This window comes from Schistocerca nitens, chromosome 2, assembly GCF_023898315.1.
Source record: "Schistocerca nitens isolate TAMUIC-IGC-003100 chromosome 2, iqSchNite1.1, whole genome shotgun sequence".
In the NCBI taxonomy this organism is placed as follows: Eukaryota; Metazoa; Arthropoda; class Insecta; order Orthoptera; family Acrididae; genus Schistocerca; species Schistocerca nitens.
The window spans coordinates 366,875,563-366,898,780 of record NC_064615.1 but is presented as its reverse complement, the minus strand read 5'-3'; the positions used below and the strand labels follow the sequence as shown (position 1 = coordinate 366,898,780).

The 23,218-nt window shown below is 49.6% G+C and overlaps 24 non-coding genes across 24 annotated transcripts; 16 read left to right on the top strand and 8 right to left on the bottom strand.

Annotated features, from left to right (window-relative positions):
* The first annotated feature begins 670 nt into the window (after positions 1–670).
* Positions 671–742, top strand: Trnap-ugg (transfer RNA proline (anticodon UGG)). The gene has a single exon. It is a non-coding gene; the product is annotated as a tRNA-Pro (tRNA).
* Positions 743–1,344: 602 nt separating this feature from the next.
* Positions 1,345–1,417, bottom strand: Trnav-uac (transfer RNA valine (anticodon UAC)). The gene has a single exon. It is a non-coding gene; the product is annotated as a tRNA-Val (tRNA).
* Positions 1,418–1,652: 235 nt separating this feature from the next.
* Positions 1,653–1,724, top strand: Trnap-cgg (transfer RNA proline (anticodon CGG)). Its single transcript has one exon. It is a non-coding gene; the product is annotated as a tRNA-Pro (tRNA).
* A 1,836-nt stretch (positions 1,725–3,560) lies between these two features.
* Positions 3,561–3,632, top strand: Trnap-ugg (transfer RNA proline (anticodon UGG)). Its single transcript has one exon. It is a non-coding gene; the product is annotated as a tRNA-Pro (tRNA).
* Positions 3,633–4,234: 602 nt separating this feature from the next.
* Positions 4,235–4,307, bottom strand: Trnav-uac (transfer RNA valine (anticodon UAC)). The gene has a single exon. It is a non-coding gene; the product is annotated as a tRNA-Val (tRNA).
* Positions 4,308–4,542: 235 nt separating this feature from the next.
* Positions 4,543–4,614, top strand: Trnap-cgg (transfer RNA proline (anticodon CGG)). The gene has a single exon. It is a non-coding gene; the product is annotated as a tRNA-Pro (tRNA).
* A 1,835-nt stretch (positions 4,615–6,449) lies between these two features.
* Trnap-ugg (transfer RNA proline (anticodon UGG)) lies at positions 6,450–6,521 on the top strand. The gene has a single exon. It is a non-coding gene; the product is annotated as a tRNA-Pro (tRNA).
* Positions 6,522–7,123: 602 nt separating this feature from the next.
* Positions 7,124–7,196, bottom strand: Trnav-uac (transfer RNA valine (anticodon UAC)). The gene has a single exon. It is a non-coding gene; the product is annotated as a tRNA-Val (tRNA).
* Positions 7,197–7,431: 235 nt separating this feature from the next.
* Trnap-cgg (transfer RNA proline (anticodon CGG)) lies at positions 7,432–7,503 on the top strand. Its single transcript has one exon. It is a non-coding gene; the product is annotated as a tRNA-Pro (tRNA).
* Positions 7,504–9,348: 1,845 nt separating this feature from the next.
* Trnap-ugg (transfer RNA proline (anticodon UGG)) lies at positions 9,349–9,420 on the top strand. Its single transcript has one exon. It is a non-coding gene; the product is annotated as a tRNA-Pro (tRNA).
* A 602-nt stretch (positions 9,421–10,022) lies between these two features.
* Positions 10,023–10,095, bottom strand: Trnav-uac (transfer RNA valine (anticodon UAC)). Its single transcript has one exon. It is a non-coding gene; the product is annotated as a tRNA-Val (tRNA).
* Positions 10,096–10,330: 235 nt separating this feature from the next.
* On the top strand, positions 10,331–10,402 carry Trnap-cgg (transfer RNA proline (anticodon CGG)). The gene has a single exon. It is a non-coding gene; the product is annotated as a tRNA-Pro (tRNA).
* Positions 10,403–12,237: 1,835 nt separating this feature from the next.
* Positions 12,238–12,309, top strand: Trnap-ugg (transfer RNA proline (anticodon UGG)). Its single transcript has one exon. It is a non-coding gene; the product is annotated as a tRNA-Pro (tRNA).
* Positions 12,310–12,911: 602 nt separating this feature from the next.
* Trnav-uac (transfer RNA valine (anticodon UAC)) lies at positions 12,912–12,984 on the bottom strand. Its single transcript has one exon. It is a non-coding gene; the product is annotated as a tRNA-Val (tRNA).
* A 235-nt stretch (positions 12,985–13,219) lies between these two features.
* Positions 13,220–13,291, top strand: Trnap-cgg (transfer RNA proline (anticodon CGG)). Its single transcript has one exon. It is a non-coding gene; the product is annotated as a tRNA-Pro (tRNA).
* Positions 13,292–15,139: 1,848 nt separating this feature from the next.
* On the top strand, positions 15,140–15,211 carry Trnap-ugg (transfer RNA proline (anticodon UGG)). Its single transcript has one exon. It is a non-coding gene; the product is annotated as a tRNA-Pro (tRNA).
* Positions 15,212–15,813: 602 nt separating this feature from the next.
* Positions 15,814–15,886, bottom strand: Trnav-uac (transfer RNA valine (anticodon UAC)). The gene has a single exon. It is a non-coding gene; the product is annotated as a tRNA-Val (tRNA).
* Positions 15,887–16,121: 235 nt separating this feature from the next.
* Positions 16,122–16,193, top strand: Trnap-cgg (transfer RNA proline (anticodon CGG)). Its single transcript has one exon. It is a non-coding gene; the product is annotated as a tRNA-Pro (tRNA).
* A 1,848-nt stretch (positions 16,194–18,041) lies between these two features.
* On the top strand, positions 18,042–18,113 carry Trnap-ugg (transfer RNA proline (anticodon UGG)). The gene has a single exon. It is a non-coding gene; the product is annotated as a tRNA-Pro (tRNA).
* A 602-nt stretch (positions 18,114–18,715) lies between these two features.
* Positions 18,716–18,788, bottom strand: Trnav-uac (transfer RNA valine (anticodon UAC)). The gene has a single exon. It is a non-coding gene; the product is annotated as a tRNA-Val (tRNA).
* Positions 18,789–19,023: 235 nt separating this feature from the next.
* On the top strand, positions 19,024–19,095 carry Trnap-cgg (transfer RNA proline (anticodon CGG)). Its single transcript has one exon. It is a non-coding gene; the product is annotated as a tRNA-Pro (tRNA).
* A 1,835-nt stretch (positions 19,096–20,930) lies between these two features.
* Trnap-ugg (transfer RNA proline (anticodon UGG)) lies at positions 20,931–21,002 on the top strand. The gene has a single exon. It is a non-coding gene; the product is annotated as a tRNA-Pro (tRNA).
* Positions 21,003–21,604: 602 nt separating this feature from the next.
* Trnav-uac (transfer RNA valine (anticodon UAC)) lies at positions 21,605–21,677 on the bottom strand. Its single transcript has one exon. It is a non-coding gene; the product is annotated as a tRNA-Val (tRNA).
* A 235-nt stretch (positions 21,678–21,912) lies between these two features.
* Trnap-cgg (transfer RNA proline (anticodon CGG)) lies at positions 21,913–21,984 on the top strand. The gene has a single exon. It is a non-coding gene; the product is annotated as a tRNA-Pro (tRNA).
* The last annotated feature ends 1,234 nt before the right edge of the window (positions 21,985–23,218 follow it).

Sequence of the window (23,218 nt, the reverse complement as noted above, 5' to 3'; positions counted from 1 at the left end):
CCCGGAAGCTTGGATTACAGGAGTACGCCACTACTCCCAGCCGCTGAATTACCTTTGAAGCAGAATGACATGAGCTACACGCAGCTCCGATTTTTTTTTTTTTTTTTTTTTTTTGGTGTCTGACCTACTTTGAAAGATTTTGTAGTCGATTTACTTACCTCTATCGCTGTTGGAAGGAGGAAACCACGTGATAATCACACAGTATTCTAGAGACGATCAGGTAATGACAATTTAGAATAAGTAAAACAGTATCAAAAGAAGTTGTGTGGTGGAGCGGCACATGCAATTCACGCTTCCTAGATGATCGTTGCTGCATAGAATAATTCTTTTGTCTGTGGCGTCTTCAGTATTCGTCTTCTGGAAGTTTTGCTTGCAGTATATTCTTCAATATTTTCATTATGAGTTGGTGCTTGCTTTCCCGATGTTATTTTGTTTAGTGCATTCGCCTTCTCTTAACCCTGAGAAACCACATACGGAAACTGAGGCACTGCCGGCTGTTCATAAGCAGAGTTCGATGAAGTTATTTCGCTTTTTATTCGGCGCCTTTAATATTCTTCTCATCAGTGGTGAGTGCTGCCTGCAGAAAGCGCTTATCTTGCGAATTCACGTGAAAGTTTGTGTTCCCTGGGAGATGCACTACTTGTGATTAGCTTGAGCGGTGCGGGCAGGTGGCTCGTTGGTCTAGGGGTATGATTCCTGCTTTGGGTGCAGGAGGTCCCGGGTTCAAATCCCGGACGAGCCCTGCCATTTTGACCGTGCTGAAGAGTAGGTGGAACTCAGTCCCGGTTGCAGCTCCTCAATGAAGAGTAAGACGCCTGTTATATCACGTGGATATAACAAGAATCCGGCACCAGTAAAGTACGTAGGTGGAATTCGGTAGAAAGGCAGACGGTAATTTTTCTTGCAACGGAAAACAAGGTTGTCTTTGCGGAATATGTGCACCGTGAGTGGAGATTCAGCTTGATTGTGCGACAGTCTACCTTCATCTTACTAGCGACGGCAACAACCAATGGGTGGGACGTAAGACTGAGCGTGGCTAAGAGTTTCTCATTATTAGTTACCTTCACACTTTGTCACAGCCGTGACAAGGCGAGTAGCGCGAGCTCAGGATAGCCAGTAGGAAGCGCACCTGAAGTAGCCCTGAAGAACCGGGTTGTATATTTTGCCAGCCATAATGGAGCTAGGGGCGTTCTCAGTTACCAAATACCGGTGCAATAAGAGAGCAACAGTATTTGACAGTAAAATGACGCCCTATCCATCTAGAATATGACATTGATTGTCTCTGCATACGCATCCGTGAGGTCATCCCGGAAATGAAATCCGATATACGGATTAAAATTGTTGTGTTCCCGCCCGGGATCGAACCGGGGACCTTCTGCGTGTAAAGCAGACGTGATAACCGCTACACCACGGAAACGACGGTTCGTCTGATGTGCCACCCGGAGACTCGTGGTAGCAACAGTTTTCCTTCTGTGTTAGCAAGGGCATCGGCTACGAGCTCCCTCCGATTCGTGAGGTTCCTATAGTACAAGAAGTCGATGAAAACAATCCAACCGCGACAGCCAGAGAGAACGCTGGGTGAGCTGCAGCCGTACATGGTGAGACCATCAACGGTGGCGTCATTCACATGCAGTGTGTTTTCGGAACGAACAGGCTCGTTGGTCTAGGGGTATGATTCCTGCTTCGGGTGCAGGAGGTCCCGGGTTCAAATCCCGGACGAGCCCTTGCGTTTTGTACAACGGTGTGCTAACAAACCGCATGGCGGCGGCTGTTTCGCGCATTTCCAGGCCTCCAAGTCAGCGCTAAATCCGACAACCAGTTCTGAAACAGTTTCATTTGAGCCATGTGCACCCTGCTGGTGGAACGTTTGAAGTTGATTTAAATGGTCACAGTAGAGATCGTAGTAAGTGTCTTGCTGAGTGCGACGAAAACTTGTTTCCGCCCGCAATCGAACCGGGGACCTTGTGCGTGTTAGGCAGACGTTATAACCGCTACACCACGGAAACTGCTACGCTCTGCCCTCCACATGTGATACAACTTGTAGGACGATCGCCATTGTGGCGTAAGAATCACTTTGCGGAAACGCACAATGCCGGTATTTCGCATTCGTGTGAAACAATCGACGGCACCCTTGACTGCCTGAATGCCATGTCGAATAAGAGCTCAAGAAGTCATCGGAAACGCTCGAGGGAGAGTCCTCAGCAGCATCTGCTGCTCTTTCTTTCCTTACGAGATACCGTCGATTCGCGCAGTCGTTATTGCAAAAGATGTCACCAAAGGCGATCGCTTCGTTAGCGGCACGGCGCCTCGGCGGCAGCCAGCTCTACATGGAGCCCCTCCAGGCCGCCGCCGGCGCCACAGCGCAAGGAGTCGGCGCCCGCCCTGCAATGCCCCCTGTCGTTGCACATTCCACCCGCCTTTTATCCTCTCCATGTCTGACTCACTACCCTAAATGACGCTGCAGTCGACGTGCTTATTACTATCGCTTTTGGAAGAACCAAGGCGCAGTATTCTAGTGACGAACCGGTATTGCAAATTTGGATTAAGTAAAAATTTATTGTGTGGTCGAGCGACACCCCCGTCTCGCTCTTCCTAGATGATCGCTGCTGCGCGGAGTAACTCCTAGCGCGCCGATGGCTTCAGAGTTGGTCTTCTCGAAGTTTTGCTTTTGCACTGCATTCCGCAATCTTATAGTTACGTGCTTCGGTTTCCCGACGTTCTTGTGTTTAGTGCGTTCGGCTTCTCTTAACCCTTAGCCACCGCTTGCCGAAATTTCCACACTGTCATCTGTCGATCTGCAGAGCTCGATGAAGGTACCGCGGCCGTTCCTGAGCTCGTGAAACGGCCGAATCTGTAGTTGTTTCCAGATCTCTCCCACACAACGGCCTCCCGGAAGCTTGGATTACAGGAGTACGCCACTACTCCCAGCCGCTGAATTACCTTTGAAGCAGAATGACATGAGCTACACGCAGCTCCGATTTTTTTTTTTTTTTTTTTTTTTTTTGGTGTCTGACCTACTTTGAAAGATTTTGTAGTCGATTTACTTACCACTATCGCTGTTGGAAGGAGGAAACCACGTGATAATCACACAGTATTCTAGAGACGATCAGGTAATGAAAATTTAGAATAAGTAAAACAGTATCAAAAGAAGTTGTGTGGTGGAGCGGCACATGCAATTCACGCTTCCTAGATGATCGTTGCTGCATAGAATAATTCTTTTGTCTGTGGCGTCTTCAGTATTCGTCTTCTGGAAGTTTTGCTTGCAGTATATTCTTCAATATTTTCATTATGAGTTGGTGCTTGCTTTCCCGATGTTATTTTGTTTAGTGCATTCGCCTTCTCTTAACCCTGAGAAACCACATACGGAAACTGAGGCACTGCCGGCTGTTCATAAGCAGAGTTCGATGAAGTTATTTCGCTTTTTATTCGGCGCCTTTAATATTCTTCTCATCAGTGGTGAGTGCTGCCTGCAGAAAGCGCTTATCTTGCGAATTCACGTGAAAGTTTGTGTTCCCTGGGAGATGCACTACTTGTGATTAGCTTGAGTGGTGCGGGCAGGTGGCTCGTTGGTCTAGGGGTATGATTCCTGCTTTGGGTGCAGGAGGTCCCGGGTTCAAATCCCGGACGAGCCCTGCCATTTTGACCGTGCTGAAGAGTAGGTGGAACTCAGTCCCGGTTGCAGCTCCTCAATGAAGAGTAAGACGCCTGTTATATCACGTGGATATAACAAGAATCCGGCACCAGTAAAGTACGTAGGTGGAATTCGGTAGAAAGGCAGACGGTAATTTTTCTTGCAACGGAAAACAAGGTTGTCTTTGCGGAATATGTGCACCGTGAGTGGAGATTCAGCTTGATTGTGCGACAGTCTACCTTCATCTTACTAGCGACGGCAACAACCAATGGGTGGGACGTAAGACTGAGCGTGGCTAAGAGTTTCTCATTATTAGTTACCTTCACACTTTGTCACAGCCGTGACAAGGCGAGTAGCGCGAGCTCAGGATAGCCAGTAGGAAGCGCACCTGAAGTAGCCCTGAAGAACCGGGTTGTATATTTTGCCAGCCATAATGGAGCTAGGGGCGTTCTCAGTTACCAAATACCGGTGCAATAAGAGAGCAACAGTATTTGACAGTAAAATGACGCCCTATCCATCTAGAATATGACATTGATTGTCTCTGCATACGCATCCGTGAGGTCATCCCGGAAATGAAATCCGATATACGGATTAAAATTGTTGTGTTCCCGCCCGGGATCGAACCGGGGACCTTCTGCGTGTAAAGCAGACGTGATAACCGCTACACCACGGAAACGACGGTTCGTCTGATGTGCCACCCGGAGACTCGTGGTAGCAACAGTTTTCCTTCTGTGTTAGCAAGGGCATCGGCTACGAGCTCCCTCCGATTCGTGAGGTTCCTATAGTACAAGAAGTCGATGAAAACAATCCAACCGCGACAGCCAGAGAGAACGCTGGGTGAGCTGCAGCCGTACATGGTGAGACCATCAACGGTGGCGTCATTCACATGCAGTGTGTTTTCGGAACGAACAGGCTCGTTGGTCTAGGGGTATGATTCCTGCTTCGGGTGCAGGAGGTCCCGGGTTCAAATCCCGGACGAGCCCTTGCGTTTTGTACAACGGTGTGCTAACAAACCGCATGGCGGCGGCTGTTTCGCGCATTTCCAGGCCTCCAAGTCAGCGCTAAATCCGACAACCAGTTCTGAAACAGTTTCATTTGAGCCATGTGCACCCTGCTGGTGGAACGTTTGAAGTTGATTTAAATGGTCACAGTAGAGATCGTAGTAAGTGTCTTGCTGAGTGCGACGAAAACTTGTTTCCGCCCGCAATCGAACCGGGGACCTTGTGCGTGTTAGGCAGACGTTATAACCGCTACACCACGGAAACTGCTACGCTCTGCCCTCCACATGTGATACAACTTGTAGGACGATCGCCATTGTGGCGTAAGAATCACTTTGCGGAAACGCACAATGCCGGTATTTCGCATTCGTGTGAAACAATCGACGGCACCCTTGACTGCCTGAATGCCATGTCGAATAAGAGCTCAAGAAGTCATCGGAAACGCTCGAGGGAGAGTCCTCAGCAGCATCTGCTGCTCTTTCTTTCCTTACGAGATACCGTCGATTCGCGCAGTCGTTATTGCAAAAGATGTCACCAAAGGCGATCGCTTCGTTAGCGGCACGGCGCCTCGGCGGCAGCCAGCTCTACATGGAGCCCCTCCAGGCCGCCGCCGGCGCCACAGCGCAAGGAGTCGGCGCCCGCCCTGCAATGCCCCCTGTCGTTGCACATTCCACCCGCCTTTTATCCTCTCCATGTCTGACTCACTACCCTAAATGACGCTGCAGTCGACGTGCTTATTACTATCGCTTTTGGAAGAACCAAGGCGCAGTATTCTAGTGACGAACCGGTATTGCAAATTTGGATTAAGTAAAAATTTATTGTGTGGTCGAGCGACACCCCCGTCTCGCTCTTCCTAGATGATCGCTGCTGCGCGGAGTAACTCCTAGCGCGCCGATGGCTTCAGAGTTGGTCTTCTCGAAGTTTTGCTTTTGCACTGCATTCCGCAATCTTATAGTTACGTGCTTCGGTTTCCCGACGTTCTTGTGTTTAGTGCGTTCGGCTTCTCTTAACCCTTAGCCACCGCTTGCCGAAATTTCCACACTGTCATCTGTCGATCTGCAGAGCTCGATGAAGGTACCGCGGCCGTTCCTGAGCTCGTGAAACGGCCGAATCTGTAGTTGTTTCCAGATCTCTCCCACACAACGGCCTCCCGGAAGCTTGGATTACAGGAGTACGCCACTACTCCCAGCCGCTGAATTACCTTTGAAGCAGAATGACATGAGCTACACGCAGCTCCGATTTTTTTTTTTTTTTTTTTTTTTTTGGTGTCTGACCTACTTTGAAAGATTTTGTAGTCGATTTACTTACCACTATCGCTGTTGGAAGGAGGAAACCACGTGATAATCACACAGTATTCTAGAGACGATCAGGTAATGAAAATTTAGAATAAGTAAAACAGTATCAAAAGAAGTTGTGTGGTGGAGCGGCACATGCAATTCACGCTTCCTAGATGATCGTTGCTGCATAGAATAATTCTTTTGTCTGTGGCGTCTTCAGTATTCGTCTTCTGGAAGTTTTGCTTGCAGTATATTCTTCAATATTTTCATTATGAGTTGGTGCTTGCTTTCCCGATGTTATTTTGTTTAGTGCATTCGCCTTCTCTTAACCCTGAGAAACCACATACGGAAACTGAGGCACTGCCGGCTGTTCATAAGCAGAGTTCGATGAAGTTATTTCGCTTTTTATTCGGCGCCTTTAATATTCTTCTCATCAGTGGTGAGTGCTGCCTGCAGAAAGCGCTTATCTTGCGAATTCACGTGAAAGTTTGTGTTCCCTGGGAGATGCACTACTTGTGATTAGCTTGAGTGGTGCGGGCAGGTGGCTCGTTGGTCTAGGGGTATGATTCCTGCTTTGGGTGCAGGAGGTCCCGGGTTCAAATCCCGGACGAGCCCTGCCATTTTGACCGTGCTGAAGAGTAGGTGGAACTCAGTCCCGGTTGCAGCTCCTCAATGAAGAGTAAGACGCCTGTTATATCACGTGGATATAACAAGAATCCGGCACCAGTAAAGTACGTAGGTGGAATTCGGTAGAAAGGCAGACGGTAATTTTTCTTGCAACGGAAAACAAGGTTGTCTTTGCGGAATATGTGCACCGTGTGTGGAGATTCAGCTTGATTGTGCGACAGTCTACCTTCATCTTACTAGCGACGGCAACAACCAATGGGTGGGACGTAAGACTGAGCGTGGCTAAGAGTTTCTCATTATTAGTTACCTTCACACTTTGTCACAGCCGTGACAAGGCGAGTAGCGCGAGCTCAGGATAGCCAGTAGGAAGCGCACCTGAAGTAGCCCTGAAGAACCGGGTTGTATATTTTGCCAGCCATAATGGAGCTAGGGGCGTTCTCAGTTACCAAATACCGGTGCAATAAGAGAGCAACAGTATTTGACAGTAAAATGACGCCCTATCCATCTAGAATATGACATTGATTGTCTCTGCATACGCATCCGTGAGGTCATCCCGGAAATGAAATCCGATATACGGATTAAAATTGTTGTGTTCCCGCCCGGGATCGAACCGGGGACCTTCTGCGTGTAAAGCAGACGTGATAACCGCTACACCACGGAAACGACGGTTCGTCTGATGTGCCACCCGGAGACTCGTGGTAGCAACAGTTTTCCTTCTGTGTTAGCAAGGGCATCGGCTACGAGCTCCCTCCGATTCGTGAGGTTCCTATAGTACAAGAAGTCGATGAAAACAATCCAACCGCGACAGCCAGAGAGAACGCTGGGTGAGCTGCAGCCGTACATGGTGAGACCATCAACGGTGGCGTCATTCACATGCAGTGTGTTTTCGGAACGAACAGGCTCGTTGGTCTAGGGGTATGATTCCTGCTTCGGGTGCAGGAGGTCCCGGGTTCAAATCCCGGACGAGCCCTTGCGTTTTGTACAACGGTGTGCTAACAAACCGCATGGCGGCGGCTGTTTCGCGCATTTCCAGGCCTCCAAGTCAGCGCTAAATCCGACAACCAGTTCTGAAACAGTTTCATTTGAGCCATGTGCACCCTGCTGGTGGAACGTTTGAAGTTGATTTAAATGGTCACAGTAGAGATCGTAGTAAGTGTCTTGCTGAGTGCGACGAAAACTTGTTTCCGCCCGCAATCGAACCGGGGACCTTGTGCGTGTTAGGCAGACGTTATAACCGCTACACCACGGAAACTGCTACGCTCTGCCCTCCACATGTGATACAACTTGTAGGACGATCGCCATTGTGGCGTAAGAATCACTTTGCGGAAACGCACAATGCCGGTATTTCGCATTCGTGTGAAACAATCGACAGCACCCTTGACTGCCTGAATGCCATGTCGAATAAGAGCTCAAGAAGTCATCGGAAACGCTCGAGGGAGAGTCCTCAGCAGCATCTGCTGCTCTTTCTTTCCTTACGAGATACCGTCGATTCGCGCAGTCGTTATTGCAAAAGATGTCACCAAAGGCGATCGCTTCGTTAGCGGCACGGCGCCTGGGCTCGGCGGCAGCTCTACATGGAGGCACCAGCAGCCCCAGCCCCTCCAGGCCGCCGCCGGCGCCACAGCGCAAGGAGTCGGCGCCCGCCCTGCAATGCCCCCTGTCGTTGCACATTCCACCCGCCTTTTATCCTCTCCATGTCTGACTCACTACCCTAAATGACGCTGCAGTCGACGTGCTTATTACTATCGCTTTTGGAAGAACCAAGGCGCAGTATTCTAGTGACGAACCGGTATTGCAAATTTGGATTAAGTAAAAATTTATTGTGTGGTCGAGCGACACCCCCGTCTCGCTCTTCCTAGATGATCGCTGCTGCGCGGAGTAACTCCTAGCGCGCCGATGGCTTCAGAGTTGGTCTTCTCGAAGTTTTGCTTTTGCACTGCATTCCGCAATCTTATAGTTACGTGCTTCGGTTTCCCGACGTTCTTGTGTTTAGTGCGTTCGGCTTCTCTTAACCCTTAGCCACCGCTTGCCGAAATTTCCACACTGTCATCTGTCGATCTGCAGAGCTCGATGAAGGTACCGCGGCCGTTCCTGAGCTCGTGAAACGGCCGAATCTGTAGTTGTTTCCAGATCTCTCCCACACAACGGCCTCCCGGAAGCTTGGATTACAGGAGTACGCCACTACTCCCAGCCGCTGAATTACCTTTGAAGCAGAATGACATGAGCTACACGCAGCTCCGATTTTTTTTTTTTTTTTTTTGTGTCTGACCTACTTTGAAAGATTTTGTAGTCGATTTACTTACCACTATCGCTGTTGGAAGGAGGAAACCACGTGATAATCACACAGTATTCTAGAGACGATCAGGTAATGAAAATTTAGAATAAGTAAAACAGTATCAAAAGAAGTTGTGTGGTGGAGCGGCACATGCAATTCACGCTTCCTAGATGATCGTTGCTGCATAGAATAATTCTTTTGTCTGTGGCGTCTTCAGTATTCGTCTTCTGGAAGTTTTGCTTGCAGTATATTCTTCAATATTTTCATTATGAGTTGGTGCTTGCTTTCCCGATGTTATTTTGTTTAGTGCATTCGCCTTCTCTTAACCCTGAGAAACCACATACGGAAACTGAGGCACTGCCGGCTGTTCATAAGCAGAGTTCGATGAAGTTATTTCGCTTTTTATTCGGCGCCTTTAATATTCTTCTCATCAGTGGTGAGTGCTGCCTGCAGAAAGCGCTTATCTTGCGAATTCACGTGAAAGTTTGTGTTCCCTGGGAGATGCACTACTTGTGATTAGCTTGAGTGGTGCGGGCAGGTGGCTCGTTGGTCTAGGGGTATGATTCCTGCTTTGGGTGCAGGAGGTCCCGGGTTCAAATCCCGGACGAGCCCTGCCATTTTGACCGTGCTGAAGAGTAGGTGGAACTCAGTCCCGGTTGCAGCTCCTCAATGAAGAGTAAGACGCCTGTTATATCACGTGGATATAACAAGAATCCGGCACCAGTAAAGTACGTAGGTGGAATTCGGTAGAAAGGCAGACGGTAATTTTTCTTGCAACGGAAAACAAGGTTGTCTTTGCGGAATATGTGCACCGTGAGTGGAGATTCAGCTTGATTGTGCGACAGTCTACCTTCATCTTACTAGCGACGGCAACAACCAATGGGTGGGACGTAAGACTGAGCGTGGCTAAGAGTTTCTCATTATTAGTTACCTTCACACTTTGTCACAGCCGTGACAAGGCGAGTAGCGCGAGCTCAGGATAGCCAGTAGGAAGCGCACCTGAAGTAGCCCTGAAGAACCGGGTTGTATATTTTGCCAGCCATAATGGAGCTAGGGGCGTTCTCAGTTACCAAATACCGGTGCAATAAGAGAGCAACAGTATTTGACAGTAAAATGACGCCCTATCCATCTAGAATATGACATTGATTGTCTCTGCATACGCATCCGTGAGGTCATCCCGGAAATGAAATCCGATATACGGATTAAAATTGTTGTGTTCCCGCCCGGGATCGAACCGGGGACCTTCTGCGTGTAAAGCAGACGTGATAACCGCTACACCACGGAAACGACGGTTCGTCTGATGTGCCACCCGGAGACTCGTGGTAGCAACAGTTTTCCTTCTGTGTTAGCAAGGGCATCGGCTACGAGCTCCCTCCGATTCGTGAGGTTCCTATAGTACAAGAAGTCGATGAAAACAATCCAACCGCGACAGCCAGAGAGAACGCTGGGTGAGCTGCAGCCGTACATGGTGAGACCATCAACGGTGGCGTCATTCACATGCAGTGTGTTTTCGGAACGAACAGGCTCGTTGGTCTAGGGGTATGATTCCTGCTTCGGGTGCAGGAGGTCCCGGGTTCAAATCCCGGACCAGCCCTTGCGTTTTGTACAACGGTGTGCTAACAAACCGCATGGCGGCGGCTGTTTCGCGCATTTCCAGGCCTCCAAGTCAGCGCTAAATCCGACAACCAGTTCTGAAACAGTTTCATTTGAGCCATGTGCACCCTGCTGGTGGAACGTTTGAAGTTGATTTAAATGGTCACAGTAGAGATCGTAGTAAGTGTCTTGCTGAGTGCGACGAAAACTTGTTTCCGCCCGCAATCGAACCGGGGACCTTGTGCGTGTTAGGCAGACGTTATAACCGCTACACCACGGAAACTGCTACGCTCTGCCCTCCACATGTGATACAACTTGTAGGACGATCGCCATTGTGGCGTAAGAATCACTTTGCGGAAACGCACAATGCCGGTATTTCGCATTCGTGTGAAACAATCGACGGCACCCTTGACTGCCTGAATGCCATGTCGAATAAGAGCTCAAGAAGTCATCGGAAACGCTCGAGGGAGAGTCCTCAGCAGCATCTGCTGCTCTTTCTTTCCTTACGAGATACCGTCGATTCGCGCAGTCGTTATTGCAAAAGATGTCACCAAAGGCGATCGCTTCGTTAGCGGCACGGCGCCTCGGCGGCAGCCAGCTCTACATGGAGCCCCTCCAGGCCGCCGCCGGCGCCACAGCGCAAGGAGTCGGCGCCCGCCCTGCAATGCCCCCTGTCGTTGCACATTCCACCCGCCTTTTATCCTCTCCATGTCTGACTCACTACCCTAAATGACGCTGCAGTCGACGTGCTTATTACTATCGCTTTTGGAAGAACCAAGGCGCAGTATTCTAGTGACGAACCGGTATTGCAAATTTGGATTAAGTAAAAATTTATTGTGTGGTCGAGCGACACCCCCGTCTCGCTCTTCCTAGATGATCGCTGCTGCGCGGAGTAACTCCTAGCGCGCCGATGGCTTCAGAGTTGGTCTTCTCGAAGTTTTGCTTTTGCACTGCATTCCGCAATCTTATAGTTACGTGCTTCGGTTTCCCGACGTTCTTGTGTTTAGTGCGTTCGGCTTCTCTTAACCCTTAGCCACCGCTTGCCGAAATTTCCACACTGTCATCTGTCGATCTGCAGAGCTCGATGAAGGTACCGCGGCCGTTCCTGAGCTCGTGAAACGGCCGAATCTGTAGTTGTTTCCAGATCTCTCCCACACAACGGCCTCCCGGAAGCTTGGATTACAGGAGTACGCCACTACTCCCAGCCGCTGAATTACCTTTGAAGCAGAATGACATGAGCTACACGCAGCTCCGATTTTTTTTTTTTTTTTTTTTTTTTTGGTGTCTGACCTACTTTGAAAGATTTTGTAGTCGATTTACTTACCACTATCGCTGTTGGAAGGAGGAAACCACGTGATAATCACACAGTATTCTAGAGACGATCAGGTAATGAAAATTTAGAATAAGTAAAACAGTATCAAAAGAAGTTGTGTGGTGGAGCGGCACATGCAATTCACGCTTCCTAGATGATCGTTGCTGCATAGAATAATTCTTTTGTCTGTGGCGTCTTCAGTATTCGTCTTCTGGAAGTTTTGCTTGCAGTATATTCTTCAATATTTTCATTATGAGTTGGTGCTTGCTTTCCCGATGTTATTTTGTTTAGTGCATTCGCCTTCTCTTAACCCTGAGAAACCACATACGGAAACTGAGGCACTGCCGGCTGTTCATAAGCAGAGTTCGATGAAGTTATTTCGCTTTTTATTCGGCGCCTTTAATATTCTTCTCATCAGTGGTGAGTGCTGCCTGCAGAAAGCGCTTATCTTGCGAATTCACGTGAAAGTTTGTGTTCCCTGGGAGATGCACTACTTGTGATTAGCTTGAGTGGTGCGGGCAGGTGGCTCGTTGGTCTAGGGGTATGATTCCTGCTTTGGGTGCAGGAGGTCCCGGGTTCAAATCCCGGACGAGCCCTGCCATTTTGACCGTGCTGAAGAGTAGGTGGAACTCAGTCCCGGTTGCAGCTCCTCAATGAAGAGTAAGACGCCTGTTATATCACGTGGATATAACAAGAATCCGGCACCAGTAAAGTACGTAGGTGGAATTCGGTAGAAAGGCAGACGGTAATTTTTCTTGCAACGGAAAACAAGGTTGTCTTTGCGGAATATGTGCACCGTGTGTGGAGATTCAGCTTGATTGTGCGACAGTCTACCTTCATCTTACTAGCGACGGCAACAACCAATGGGTGGGACGTAAGACTGAGCGTGGCTAAGAGTTTCTCATTATTAGTTACCTTCACACTTTGTCACAGCCGTGACAAGGCGAGTAGCGCGAGCTCAGGATAGCCAGTAGGAAGCGCACCTGAAGTAGCCCTGAAGAACCGGGTTGTATATTTTGCCAGCCATAATGGAGCTAGGGGCGTTCTCAGTTACCAAATACCGGTGCAATAAGAGAGCAACAGTATTTGACAGTAAAATGACGCCCTATCCATCTAGAATATGACATTGATTGTCTCTGCATACGCATCCGTGAGGTCATCCCGGAAATGAAATCCGATATACGGATTAAAATTGTTGTGTTCCCGCCCGGGATCGAACCGGGGACCTTCTGCGTGTAAAGCAGACGTGATAACCGCTACACCACGGAAACGACGGTTCGTCTGATGTGCCACCCGGAGACTCGTGGTAGCAACAGTTTTCCTTCTGTGTTAGCAAGGGCATCGGCTACGAGCTCCCTCCGATTCGTGAGGTTCCTATAGTACAAGAAGTCGATGAAAACAATCCAACCGCGACAGCCAGAGAGAACGCTGGGTGAGCTGCAGCCGTACATGGTGAGACCATCAACGGTGGCGTCATTCACATGCAGTGTGTTTTCGGAACGAACAGGCTCGTTGGTCTAGGGGTATGATTCCTGCTTCGGGTGCAGGAGGTCCCGGGTTCAAATCCCGGACGAGCCCTTGCGTTTTGTACAACGGTGTGCTAACAAACCGCATGGCGGCGGCTGTTTCGCGCATTTCCAGGCCTCCAAGTCAGCGCTAAATCCGACAACCAGTTCTGAAACAGTTTCATTTGAGCCATGTGCACCCTGCTGGTGGAACGTTTGAAGTTGATTTAAATGGTCACAGTAGAGATCGTAGTAAGTGTCTTGCTGAGTGCGACGAAAACTTGTTTCCGCCCGCAATCGAACCGGGGACCTTGTGCGTGTTAGGCAGACGTTATAACCGCTACACCACGGAAACTGCTACGCTCTGCCCTCCACATGTGATACAACTTGTAGGACGATCGCCATTGTGGCGTAAGAATCACTTTGCGGAAACGCACAATGCCGGTATTTCGCATTCGTGTGAAACAATCGACAGCACCCTTGACTGCCTGAATGCCATGTCGAATAAGAGCTCAAGAAGTCATCGGAAACGCTCGAGGGAGAGTCCTCAGCAGCATCTGCTGCTCTTTCTTTCCTTACGAGATACCGTCGATTCGCGCAGTCGTTATTGCAAAAGATGTCACCAAAGGCGATCGCTTCGTTAGCGGCACGGCGCCTGGGCTCGGCGGCAGCTCTACATGGAGGCACCAGCAGCCCCAGCCCCTCCAGGCCGCCGCCGGCGCCACAGCGCAAGGAGTCGGCGCCCGCCCTGCAATGCCCCCTGTCGTTGCACATTCCACCCGCCTTTTATCCTCTCCATGTCTGACTCACTACCCTAAATGACGCTGCAGTCGACGTGCTTATTACTATCGCTTTTGGAAGAACCAAGGCGCAGTATTCTAGTGACGAACCGGTATTGCAAATTTGGATTAAGTAAAAATTTATTGTGTGGTCGAGCGACACCCCCGTCTCGCTCTTCCTAGATGATCGCTGCTGCGCGGAGTAACTCCTAGCGCGCCGATGGCTTCAGAGTTGGTCTTCTCGAAGTTTTGCTTTTGCACTGCATTCCGCAATCTTATAGTTACGTGCTTCGGTTTCCCGACGTTCTTGTGTTTAGTGCGTTCGGCTTCTCTTAACCCTTAGCCACCGCTTGCCGAAATTTCCACACTGTCATCTGTCGATCTGCAGAGCTCGATGAAAGTACCGCGGCCGTTCCTGAGCTCGTGAAACGGCCGAATCTGTAGTTGTTTCCAGATCTCTCCCACACAACGGCCTCCCGGAAGCTTGGATTACAGGAGTACGCCACTACTCCCAGCCGCTGAATTACCTTTGAAGCAGAATGACATGAGCTACACGCAGCTCCGATTTTTTTTTTTTTTTTTTTTTGGTGTCTGACCTACTTTGAAAGATTTTGTAGTCGATTTACTTACCACTATCGCTGTTGGAAGGAGGAAACCACGTGATAATCACACAGTATTCTAGAGACGATCAGGTAATGAAAATTTAGAATAAGTAAAACAGTATCAAAAGAAGTTGTGTGGTGGAGCGGCACATGCAATTCACGCTTCCTAGATGATCGTTGCTGCATAGAATAATTCTTTTGTCTGTGGCGTCTTCAGTATTCGTCTTCTGGAAGTTTTGCTTGCAGTATATTCTTCAATATTTTCATTATGAGTTGGTGCTTGCTTTCCCGATGTTATTTTGTTTAGTGCATTCGCCTTCTCTTAACCCTGAGAAACCACATACGGAAACTGAGGCACTGCCGGCTGTTCATAAGCAGAGTTCGATGAAGTTATTTCGCTTTTTATTCGGCGCCTTTAATATTCTTCTCATCAGTGGTGAGTGCTGCCTGCAGAAAGCGCTTATCTTGCGAATTCACGTGAAAGTTTGTGTTCCCTGGGAGATGCACTACTTGTGATTAGCTTGAGTGGTGCGGGCAGGTGGCTCGTTGGTCTAGGGGTATGATTCCTGCTTTGGGTGCAGGAGGTCCCGGGTTCAAATCCCGGACGAGCCCTGCCATTTTGACCGTGCTGAAGAGTAGGTGGAACTCAGTCCCGGTTGCAGCTCCTCAATGAAGAGTAAGACGCCTGTTATATCACGTGGATATAACAAGAATCCGGCACCAGTAAAGTACGTAGGTGGAATTCGGTAGAAAGGCAGACGGTAATTTTTCTTGCAACGGAAAACAAGGTTGTCTTTGCGGAATATGTGCACCGTGAGTGGAGATTCAGCTTGATTGTGCGACAGTCTACCTTCATCTTACTAGCGACGGCAACAACCAATGGGTGGGACGTAAGACTGAGCGTGGCTAAGAGTTTCTCATTATTAGTTACCTTCACACTTTGTCACAGCCGTGACAAGGCGAGTAGCGCGAGCTCAGGATAGCCAGTAGGAAGCGCACCTGAAGTAGCCCTGAAGAACCGGGTTGTATATTTTGCCAGCCATAATGGAGCTAGGGGCGTTCTCAGTTACCAAATACCGGTGCAATAAGAGAGCAACAGTATTTGACAGTAAAATGACGCCCTATCCATCTAGAATATGACATTGATTGTCTCTGCATACGCATCCGTGAGGTCATCCCGGAAATGAAATCCGATATACGGATTAAAATTGTTGTGTTCCCGCCCGGGATCGAACCGGGGACCTTCTGCGTGTAAAGCAGACGTGATAACCGCTACACCACGGAAACGACGGTTCGTCTGATGTGCCACCCGGAGACTCGTGGTAGCAACAGTTTTCCTTCTGTGTTAGCAAGGGCATCGGCTACGAGCTCCCTCCGATTCGTGAGGTTCCTATAGTACAAGAAGTCGATGAAAACAATCCAACCGCGACAGCCAGAGAGAACGCTGGGTGAGCTGCAGCCGTACATGGTGAGACCATCAACGGTGGCGTCATTCACATGCAGTGTGTTTTCGGAACGAACAGGCTCGTTGGTCTAGGGGTATGATTCCTGCTTCGGGTGCAGGAGGTCCCGGGTTCAAATCCCGGACGAGCCCTTGCGTTTTGTACAACGGTGTGCTAACAAACCGCATGGCGGCGGCTGTTTCGCGCATTTCCAGGCCTCCAAGTCAGCGCTAAATCCGACAACCAGTTCTGAAACAGTTTCATTTGAGCCATGTGCACCCTGCTGGTGGAACGTTTGAAGTTGATTTAAATGGTCACAGTAGAGATCGTAGTAAGTGTCTTGCTGAGTGCGACGAAAACTTGTTTCCGCCCGCAATCGAACCGGGGACCTTGTGCGTGTTAGGCAGACGTTATAACCGCTACACCACGGAAACTGCTACGCTCTGCCCTCCACATGTGATACAACTTGTAGGACGATCGCCATTGTGGCGTAAGAATCACTTTGCGGAAACGCACAATGCCGGTATTTCGCATTCGTGTGAAACAATCGACAGCACCCTTGACTGCCTGAATGCCATGTCGAATAAGAGCTCAAGAAGTCATCGGAAACGCTCGAGGGAGAGTCCTCAGCAGCATCTGCTGCTCTTTCTTTCCTTACGAGATACCGTCGATTCGCGCAGTCGTTATTGCAAAAGATGTCACCAAAGGCGATCGCTTCGTTAGCGGCACGGCGCCTGGGCTCGGCGGCAGCTCTACATGGAGGCACCAGCAGCCCCAGCCCCTCCAGGCCGCCGCCGGCGCCACAGCGCAAGGAGTCGGCGCCCGCCCTGCAATGCCCCCTGTCGTTGCACATTCCACCCGCCTTTTATCCTCTCCATGTCTGACTCACTACCCTAAATGACGCTGCAGTCGACGTGCTTATTACTATCGCTTTTGGAAGAACCAAGGCGCAGTATTCTAGTGACGAACCGGTATTGCAAATTTGGATTAAGTAAAAATTTATTGTGTGGTCGAGCGACACCCCCGTCTCGCTCTTCCTAGATGATCGCTGCTGCGCGGAGTAACTCCTAGCGCGCCGATGGCTTCAGAGTTGGTCTTCTCGAAGTTTTGCTTTTGCACTGCATTCCGCAATCTTATAGTTACGTGCTTCGGTTTCCCGACGTTCTTGTGTTTAGTGCGTTCGGCTTCTCTTAACCCTTAGCCACCGCTTGCCGAAATTTCCACACTGTCATCTGTCGATCTGCAGAGCTCGATGAAAGTACCGCGGCCGTTCCTGAGCTCGTGAAACGGCCGAATCTGTAGTTGTTTCCAGATCTCTCCCACACAACGGCCTCCCGGAAGCTTGGATTACAGGAGTACGCCACTACTCCCAGCCGCTGAATTACCTTTGAAGCAGAATGACATGAGCTACACGCAGCTCCGATTTTTTTTTTTTTTTTTTTTTGGTGTCTGACCTACTTTGAAAGATTTTGTAGTCGATTTACTTACCACTATCGCTGTTGGAAGGAGGAAACCACGTGATAATCACACAGTATTCTAGAGACGATCAGGTAATGAAAATTTAGAATAAGTAAAACAGTATCAAAAGAAGTTGTGTGGTGGAGCGGCACATGCAATTCACGCTTCCTAGATGATCGTTGCTGCATAGAATAATTCTTTTGTCTGTGGCGTCTTCAGTATTCGTCTTCTGGAAGTTTTGCTTGCAGTATATTCTTCAATATTTTCATTATGAGTTGGTGCTTGCTTTCCCGATGTTATTTTGTTTAGTGCATTCGCCTTCTCTTAACCCTGAGAAACCACATACGGAAACTGAGGCACTGCCGGCTGTTCATAAGCAGAGTTCGATGAAGTTATTTCGCTTTTTATTCGGCGCCTTTAATATTCTTCTCATCAGTGGTGAGTGCTGCCTGCAGAAAGCGCTTATCTTGCGAATTCACGTGAAAGTTTGTGTTCCCTGGGAGATGCACTACTTGTGATTAGCTTGAGTGGTGCGGGCAGGTGGCTCGTTGGTCTAGGGGTATGATTCCTGCTTTGGGTGCAGGAGGTCCCGGGTTCAAATCCCGGACGAGCCCTGCCATTTTGACCGTGCTGAAGAGTAGGTGGAACTCAGTCCCGGTTGCAGCTCCTCAATGAAGAGTAAGACGCCTGTTATATCACGTGGATATAACAAGAATCCGGCACCAGTAAAGTACGTAGGTGGAATTCGGTAGAAAGGCAGACGGTAATTTTTCTTGCAACGGAAAACAAGGTTGTCTTTGCGGAATATGTGCACCGTGAGTGGAGATTCAGCTTGATTGTGCGACAGTCTACCTTCATCTTACTAGCGACGGCAACAACCAATGGGTGGGACGTAAGACTGAGCGTGGCTAAGAGTTTCTCATTATTAGTTACCTTCACACTTTGTCACAGCCGTGACAAGGCGAGTAGCGCGAGCTCAGGATAGCCAGTAGGAAGCGCACCTGAAGTAGCCCTGAAGAACCGGGTTGTATATTTTGCCAGCCATAATGGAGCTAGGGGCGTTCTCAGTTACCAAATACCGGTGCAATAAGAGAGCAACAGTATTTGACAGTAAAATGACGCCCTATCCATCTAGAATATGACATTGATTGTCTCTGCATACGCATCCGTGAGGTCATCCCGGAAATGAAATCCGATATACGGATTAAAATTGTTGTGTTCCCGCCCGGGATCGAACCGGGGACCTTCTGCGTGTAAAGCAGACGTGATAACCGCTACACCACGGAAACGACGGTTCGTCTGATGTGCCACCCGGAGACTCGTGGTAGCAACAGTTTTCCTTCTGTGTTAGCAAGGGCATCGGCTACGAGCTCCCTCCGATTCGTGAGGTTCCTATAGTACAAGAAGTCGATGAAAACAATCCAACCGCGACAGCCAGAGAGAACGCTGGGTGAGCTGCAGCCGTACATGGTGAGACCATCAACGGTGGCGTCATTCACATGCAGTGTGTTTTCGGAACGAACAGGCTCGTTGGTCTAGGGGTATGATTCCTGCTTCGGGTGCAGGAGGTCCCGGGTTCAAATCCCGGACGAGCCCTTGCGTTTTGTACAACGGTGTGCTAACAAACCGCATGGCGGCGGCTGTTTCGCGCATTTCCAGGCCTCCAAGTCAGCGCTAAATCCGACAACCAGTTCTGAAACAGTTTCATTTGAGCCATGTGCACCCTGCTGGTGGAACGTTTGAAGTTGATTTAAATGGTCACAGTAGAGATCGTAGTAAGTGTCTTGCTGAGTGCGACGAAAACTTGTTTCCGCCCGCAATCGAACCGGGGACCTTGTGCGTGTTAGGCAGACGTTATAACCGCTACACCACGGAAACTGCTACGCTCTGCCCTCCACATGTGATACAACTTGTAGGACGATCGCCATTGTGGCGTAAGAATCACTTTGCGGAAACGCACAATGCCGGTATTTCGCATTCGTGTGAAACAATCGACGGCACCCTTGACTGCCTGAATGCCATGTCGAATAAGAGCTCAAGAAGTCATCGGAAACGCTCGAGGGAGAGTCCTCAGCAGCATCTGCTGCTCTTTCTTTCCTTACGAGATACCGTCGATTCGCGCAGTCGTTATTGCAAAAGATGTCACCAAAGGCGATCGCTTCGTTAGCGGCACGGCGCCTCGGCGGCAGCCAGCTCTACATGGAGCCCCTCCAGGCCGCCGCCGGCGCCACAGCGCAAGGAGTCGGCGCCCGCCCTGCAATGCCCCCTGTCGTTGCACATTCCACCCGCCTTTTATCCTCTCCATGTCTGACTCACTACCCTAAATGACGCTGCAGTCGACGTGCTTATTACTATCGCTTTTGGAAGAACCAAGGCGCAGTATTCTAGTGACGAACCGGTATTGCAAATTTGGATTAAGTAAAAATTTATTGTGTGGTCGAGCGACACCCCCGTCTCGCTCTTCCTAGATGATCGCTGCTGCGCGGAGTAACTCCTAGCGCGCCGATGGCTTCAGAGTTGGTCTTCTCGAAGTTTTGCTTTTGCACTGCATTCCGCAATCTTATAGTTACGTGCTTCGGTTTCCCGACGTTCTTGTGTTTAGTGCGTTCGGCTTCTCTTAACCCTTAGCCACCGCTTGCCGAAATTTCCACACTGTCATCTGTCGATCTGCAGAGCTCGATGAAGGTACCGCGGCCGTTCCTGAGCTCGTGAAACGGCCGAATCTGTAGTTGTTTCCAGATCTCTCCCACACAACGGCCTCCCGGAAGCTTGGATTACAGGAGTACGCCACTACTCCCAGCCGCTGAATTACCTTTGAAGCAGAATGACATGAGCTACACGCAGCTCCGATTTTTTTTTTTTTTTTTTTTTTTTTGGTGTCTGACCTACTTTGAAAGATTTTGTAGTCGATTTACTTACCACTATCGCTGTTGGAAGGAGGAAACCACGTGATAATCACACAGTATTCTAGAGACGATCAGGTAATGAAAATTTAGAATAAGTAAAACAGTATCAAAAGAAGTTGTGTGGTGGAGCGGCACATGCAATTCACGCTTCCTAGATGATCGTTGCTGCATAGAATAATTCTTTTGTCTGTGGCGTCTTCAGTATTCGTCTTCTGGAAGTTTTGCTTGCAGTATATTCTTCAATATTTTCATTATGAGTTGGTGCTTGCTTTCCCGATGTTATTTTGTTTAGTGCATTCGCCTTCTCTTAACCCTGAGAAACCACATACGGAAACTGAGGCACTGCCGGCTGTTCATAAGCAGAGTTCGATGAAGTTATTTCGCTTTTTATTCGGCGCCTTTAATATTCTTCTCATCAGTGGTGAGTGCTGCCTGCAGAAAGCGCTTATCTTGCGAATTCACGTGAAAGTTTGTGTTCCCTGGGAGATGCACTACTTGTGATTAGCTTGAGTGGTGCGGGCAGGTGGCTCGTTGGTCTAGGGGTATGATTCCTGCTTTGGGTGCAGGAGGTCCCGGGTTCAAATCCCGGACGAGCCCTGCCATTTTGACCGTGCTGAAGAGTAGGTGGAACTCAGTCCCGGTTGCAGCTCCTCAATGAAGAGTAAGACGCCTGTTATATCACGTGGATATAACAAGAATCCGGCACCAGTAAAGTACGTAGGTGGAATTCGGTAGAAAGGCAGACGGTAATTTTTCTTGCAACGGAAAACAAGGTTGTCTTTGCGGAATATGTGCACCGTGTGTGGAGATTCAGCTTGATTGTGCGACAGTCTACCTTCATCTTACTAGCGACGGCAACAACCAATGGGTGGGACGTAAGACTGAGCGTGGCTAAGAGTTTCTCATTATTAGTTACCTTCACACTTTGTCACAGCCGTGACAAGGCGAGTAGCGCGAGCTCAGGATAGCCAGTAGGAAGCGCACCTGAAGTAGCCCTGAAGAACCGGGTTGTATATTTTGCCAGCCATAATGGAGCTAGGGGCGTTCTCAGTTACCAAATACCGGTGCAATAAGAGAGCAACAGTATTTGACAGTAAAATGACGCCCTATCCATCTAGAATATGACATTGATTGTCTCTGCATACGCATCCGTGAGGTCATCCCGGAAATGAAATCCGATATACGGATTAAAATTGTTGTGTTCCCGCCCGGGATCGAACCGGGGACCTTCTGCGTGTAAAGCAGACGTGATAACCGCTACACCACGGAAACGACGGTTCGTCTGATGTGCCACCCGGAGACTCGTGGTAGCAACAGTTTTCCTTCTGTGTTAGCAAGGGCATCGGCTACGAGCTCCCTCCGATTCGTGAGGTTCCTATAGTACAAGAAGTCGATGAAAACAATCCAACCGCGACAGCCAGAGAGAACGCTGGGTGAGCTGCAGCCGTACATGGTGAGACCATCAACGGTGGCGTCATTCACATGCAGTGTGTTTTCGGAACGAACAGGCTCGTTGGTCTAGGGGTATGATTCCTGCTTCGGGTGCAGGAGGTCCCGGGTTCAAATCCCGGACGAGCCCTTGCGTTTTGTACAACGGTGTGCTAACAAACCGCATGGCGGCGGCTGTTTCGCGCATTTCCAGGCCTCCAAGTCAGCGCTAAATCCGACAACCAGTTCTGAAACAGTTTCATTTGAGCCATGTGCACCCTGCTGGTGGAACGTTTGAAGTTGATTTAAATGGTCACAGTAGAGATCGTAGTAAGTGTCTTGCTGAGTGCGACGAAAACTTGTTTCCGCCCGCAATCGAACCGGGGACCTTGTGCGTGTTAGGCAGACGTTATAACCGCTACACCACGGAAACTGCTACGCTCTGCCCTCCACATGTGATACAACTTGTAGGACGATCGCCATTGTGGCGTAAGAATCACTTTGCGGAAACGCACAATGCCGGTATTTCGCATTCGTGTGAAACAATCGACAGCACCCTTGACTGCCTGAATGCCATGTCGAATAAGAGCTCAAGAAGTCATCGGAAACGCTCGAGGGAGAGTCCTCAGCAGCATCTGCTGCTCTTTCTTTCCTTACGAGATACCGTCGATTCGCGCAGTCGTTATTGCAAAAGATGTCACCAAAGGCGATCGCTTCGTTAGCGGCACGGCGCCTGGGCTCGGCGGCAGCTCTACATGGAGGCACCAGCAGCCCCAGCCCCTCCAGGCCGCCGCCGGCGCCACAGCGCAAGGAGTCGGCGCCCGCCCTGCAATGCCCCCTGTCGTTGCACATTCCACCCGCCTTTTATCCTCTCCATGTCTGACTCACTACCCTAAATGACGCTGCAGTCGACGTGCTTATTACTATCGCTTTTGGAAGAACCAAGGCGCAGTATTCTAGTGACGAACCGGTATTGCAAATTTGGATTAAGTAAAAATTTATTGTGTGGTCGAGCGACACCCCCGTCTCGCTCTTCCTAGATGATCGCTGCTGCGCGGAGTAACTCCTAGCGCGCCGATGGCTTCAGAGTTGGTCTTCTCGAAGTTTTGCTTTTGCACTGCATTCCGCAATCTTATAGTTACGTGCTTCGGTTTCCCGACGTTCTTGTGTTTAGTGCGTTCGGCTTCTCTTAACCCTTAGCCACCGCTTGCCGAAATTTCCACACTGTCATCTGTCGATCTGCAGAGCTCGATGAAAGTACCGCGGCCGTTCCTGAGCTCGTGAAACGGCCGAATCTGTAGTTGTTTCCAGATCTCTCCCACACAACGGCCTCCCGGAAGCTTGGATTACAGGAGTACGCCACTACTCCCAGCCGCTGAATTACC